Source organism: Penaeus japonicus, unplaced genomic scaffold (assembly GCF_977035675.1).
Source record: "Penaeus japonicus unplaced genomic scaffold, GWHDUDI00000001_assembly GWHDUDI00000012, whole genome shotgun sequence".
Taxonomy (NCBI): domain Eukaryota; kingdom Metazoa; phylum Arthropoda; class Malacostraca; order Decapoda; family Penaeidae; genus Penaeus; species Penaeus japonicus.
In genome coordinates, this window is record NW_028234414.1 from 24,725,761 (window position 1) to 24,730,760 (window position 5,000).

Genomic DNA, 5,000 nt, shown 5'->3' on the forward strand with positions numbered 1-5,000 from the left:
CCCCCCCCCCTCATCTCTCTCTCTCTCTCTCTCTCTCTCTCTCTCTCTCTCTCTCTCTCTCTCTCTCTCTCTCTCTCTCTCTCTCTCTCTCACACATACACCCCTCTCTCTTACTCTTACTCTCTTCCTCCCCCTCCCCCCACCACTCTCTCACTCTCTCTCTCTCTCTCTCTCTCTCTCTCTCTCTCTCTCTCTCTCTCTTCATCTCCCTATCTCACTTCCTACCACTGTACAACTCGTCCATCAGAGCAATCAATTTCAATAAATCTATTGCAATTGCGATAACCACTCCACCCATTCCCCCTGGCCCCCCATGCCTCCCCCCTCATCCCACACGCCCCCTCTCCTCCACCATAGGTGATTACCCAGGGATAATTACCAATTAGAACCCGCACCCACAATCTCTCGCCAGTTTCCCTATTACGACGAAATTGGCTCGCGGCATTTCTACGGAGATCTACCGGCGGGCGCGGATGAATTTGCAACGGCTGCAACCGAGGGCGGAATTGAGCCGGACGTCGCCCGTCGTTCCGGTTTCCGATTTGGTCGTTGGTCGGCCTCTTCGCTCTGGCTTTGTGGCGGAGATTTCAAGGATATTTGGAATAGATCGATGTGTGGGGGTTGGGGGTGGGGGTGGGTGATAGGGGAAAGGTTGTAAGTGCGCGTGCACGTGTGTGTGTGTGTGTGTGTGTGTGTGTGTGTGTGTGTGTGTGTGTGTGTGTGTGTGTGTGTGTGTGTGTGTGTGTGTGTGTGTGTGTGTGTGACTTCACTCACCTCTCCTCAAACTTCTCCCCTCTCCTTCCTCTGTCGCTTTTTCCTTCACTTTCAATCTCTCTCCTAATATCCCCTCCCCTCTCCCCTCCTCTCCCCATTTCTGCTACCCCCCCCCCCTCCCAGGTATCTCTCACTCTTTACTCAAACCTCCTTCAACCTTCCTTCTTCCCCCCCTTCTCTTCGCCCCTCCCCTCCCCCCTCCCCAACTGGACCGCAAACGACGTGACTTCTCTCCGCGCTCCGCCTCTGCGCTGCAACGTTTAACCGCAATCATAATCCTTCGTCGACGCCGCCGAGGGTGAAAATTAAAAACAAATGAATAAAAGCGGGAAAAAAACGAAAAGAATAAACTAACACAGGAAGAGCACGTACGGCGGAATAAACAAACGGTGGGGAAGAGGGAAGGGGGATAAAATAGTGGCTTTACGAAATAATGCAACAAATATGAACAACACGCGGAGATGCACTTACAGACGAACACGTACGCGGACGAACTTCATGCAAGAGCTGGCACGCGCGCTTACAACTCTACGGGGACATCACGCCGGTTTTCGCGCTACAAGCCAAGTCATAAAAAATATTGACTTAGAAAGCTTTGTGGCCCTTTCATTACTTCTGTTGCAATGCCATTCTTGCAGAAAACCAACCATCAAATCAAACACAAATCAAATACACTATTACAAAAATATTATACATTTTACCCCCGTTCCTTGTCATATTTCAGGTCACAACCCCAACTGGCATGTCCCCTCGCAGTAAATTTCCATTCCTCTGGCGACCCTAAAGAGAAATAATCAACATGACTGGATCAACGACACCATAATCAACATCACTCAAGGTTTAATTACCAAACCCATTACTTTCACCATATACCCTCAGTTCTTTAACAAAAACAATACCAACAACACAAACAATTGTTCCCAACAGATCACGTGCCAAGACCAAATATCAATTAAAAACCTCAAAGCCATTACAAGATCGGGAAATAAGAGATAAGGGAACTAACTAATTCCAGTTCGCGAAACGCGGCGGGGGTTTACCGACCACAGGGAGGGAGGGAGGGAGGGAAGGAGAGGGGAAGGATGAGAAGATAGGGAGGAGGAGGAGGAGGAGGAGGAGGAGGAGGAAGAGAAGAAGTAGAATAGAAGAAGAAGAGGAAGGAAAAATAGAAGAAAGAGAAGAAGCAGAAATAGAAGAAAGAGAAGTAGAAATAGAAGAAAGAGAAGAAGTAGAAATAGAAAAAAAGAAAAAGTAGAAATAGAAGAAAAAGGAGAAGGAGAAGGAAAAGAAGGAAGACAAAAGAAGGTCATACATATCAACAGATTAAGAAACAGCGGCCGAATATTCATTCCAGACCCCCAGATCACAGATAAGAGATACAGAGGCCGCCCAAAAGGAGAGGCTACGCACTCCTACTCATTATCAGTAGCGAAGAAGGTCGTGTGCAAATCTCTCCTCACACTTCGTCTTCATCAAGTGGCTTGCTCCTTCGTATCTTATCCTTTTGAATATCATGAAGGTCAGGTTTAATAGATTATGATGTACGAAAGGGGAATGGAAGGAGATGGAGAAGGAGAAAGAGGAAAGAAAGAGGAGGTGGAGGAGGAGGAGGAGGAGGAAGAGGAGGGGAGAAACATTAAGAAGGGGGAGGGAAAGGATGAGAAGGAGAAGGACAAGGAGGAGGACAAGGGAAAGGAGAAGGAGGAGGAGAAGACAGAGAATGAGAAAGAGAAGGTGAAGGGGGAGGAGAAGGAAAAAAGTTAAAGTTTTAAAAATTGTAACTTGCGAAAAAAAGGGAAACGAAGGATGAACAATAACTAATTACGACCGAATCACGCAACCATCCCCCCTCCCCCACCTCCCCTTTTCAGAACAAAATGCTAATACAAATAATGATGATGATGATAACAATATTGATAATAATTATAATAGTAATGATAATGATAATAATAACAATACTGATGATAATATTAATAATAATAGTGATAACAATGATAATAGTGATGATAATAGTGATGATAATGATAATGATAAAGATAAAGATAATGATAATAATAACAATAACAATAACCATGAATAATAATAACAATAATAGTAAACAATAATGAAAATAACAACAAGCCCCACATTAAAAAGCCAACACATCACACCCCCTTCCCCCAATAGCGCCCCCCACCCCCCCTCAAACACGTCGGCATCCTCGTTTCAGGCTAAAAAGGAGCTTAAGGGAAGGAAGGAGGGAGGGAGGGAGAAAGGGAAGGGAGGGGAGATGGGGAGATTGTCCTTCCGCCCGACGTACAAATCTCGGAGGATTCGCCCCTCTGAATCCCCGGGTTCTGGCATTAACCCCAGCGTGCCAAGGCGGTGAGACGGCACTGTGATTCCAGGGCCGCGTGGGTGACTTGTGTGGCGAGGGCGCGGTTGGGGAGGCGTCTGCTCCGCTCCGCTCTCTCTGTCTCTTTGTGTCTCTCTTGTTTATTCTCTTTCTTATTCTGTATTCGCTTCTCTCTCTCCTATTCCTATCTCTATTCTATTCACTTCTCTTCTCTTCTCTTCTCTTCTCTTTCTCTCTCTCCTCTCTTAGAAGGACATCATAGCATACATAACCTGCAACCTGCCATTCGCATCGTCAACACTCAATTGTTCTTTTCGCTTGATCTGAATCGCCGCCTCCCATCTGCTTCGAATTTCTTCTCTTTCTTTTCTCTTTCTTTCTTCCCGTCTCTCCTCTCTTTCTCGTCTCTCGCTCGCACTCTGGTACACTTACTTTCTCGTCTTTGGGGCTCTGAATTAATCCTTTGTCTCTCAACTCTTTCTCCCTTTTCCTTCTCCTTCCCCTCATCCCGTTTCATTTCTTCTTCTTCTTCTCTCCTACTCCCTCTCTCCCTCCCTTCCTCCCTTCTTCCTTCCCTCCCTCTCATTTTTTTTTCTCTAATCTCCTTCCTTCCCTCGTTCCTTCCCCCTTCCCCATCTCCTTCCCTCCTTCCCCTCTCCCTCTCTCCCACCCTCCTTCCCTCTCCCTCCCTCCTTCCCTCTCCCACCTTCCTCCCCACCTCTCCCACTCCTCCAACACTGTCTTGTCGCGATTTCCCTTGCACACCGATTAAACCGCTCCGATAAAATCATTACATACAATTATCGCCGTTCTTCTCACGCTTCCTCTGGTCTCATCCTCCGCCTGGTGATCTCGGCGCAGCATCCCGACCGTGGGAACTGGGAGAGAGACGAGAAGAAAAGAAGGAGGAGGAGGGACTGAGAGAAGTGAGGGGAGGGAGGAAGATGAAGGAGGAGAAAAGGGATGAAAGGAGAAAGAGGGGGGGGAGAAGAAAAACAAAAACAAAGGAGAGATGGAAGACAGACAGGCAGAAAGAAAGAGAGAGAAAAGAGAGAGAGAGAAAGATTGAGAGAGAGAGAGAGAGGGAGAGGGAGAGGGAGAGGGAGGGAGAGAGAGAGAGAGAGAGACAGGATCGAACAAGGAAAGAGGGAAAGAGAGGAAACACGATAAAATTCCACGATATGAAAGTGCAAAAATAAAAACAGACCAGGGGAAAAGGCGAGAAAGAGGAGGTAGAAGAGGAAAAGAGAGAATACACACGTCGATACTGAGCAACTGATAGGAGAAGAACGTACAACATTTCCCCAATAAATAACAGCTCACAGAAAAAAAAGAGATGCGAATATCCCCTGGTAACTTTCCTGTCTTTGTAAAATAAGTGTCAATAACGAAACCAAAAAATCGTCAAAATGGATCGCTTGTCTCACCTGTCTATGCCCCCTCCCCCTTCCCATCCTCTAACCCTCCCTCCTCCCCCATACCCCTTCCCGCCCTATACCCCTACCTCCACTCCACACACACCACGTAAACAACACGCCAGCGTCTTTCAGCTGCAACACATACAGCTTTGCAACAAAAACAAGAAAGACGTGCGGAGATGGAGGTCTTGAAGGCGAAAGCCAACCAGAGACAGACACTCGATAAACCAATATAAAAAAATACCTGAGAATTATGACACTCGAGGGGGACGAAGAAGGGGGAAGAAGGAAGTGACGAATAAAAAAGAGTGGAAAGTGAGAACGAGGAGGAGGAAGAAAAGGAGGGAAAAGAATTTGAAAAAATAAAATTCTGAAGAAAATGAAAGCAACAAGCAGGAACAAGACAATGCCGACACCTGCACCTCCTTTGGCAAGGAAGAAAGCAGTCGCAGGAGGAACCAACCCCGTAGGAT

General features: G+C 46.9%; 2 protein-coding genes across 5 annotated transcripts in view; both read right to left on the minus strand.

The window, feature by feature from the left end:
* Positions 1–5,000, minus strand: part of LOC122261914 (uncharacterized) — a 677,613-nt gene that overhangs the window by 304,566 nt on the left and 368,047 nt on the right. The window lies entirely within an intron of this gene.
* The window catches only part of LOC122261750 (uncharacterized), a 102,416-nt gene that overhangs the window by 43,902 nt on the left and 53,514 nt on the right, over positions 1–5,000 (minus strand). The gene's annotated exons all lie outside the window — the stretch shown is intronic.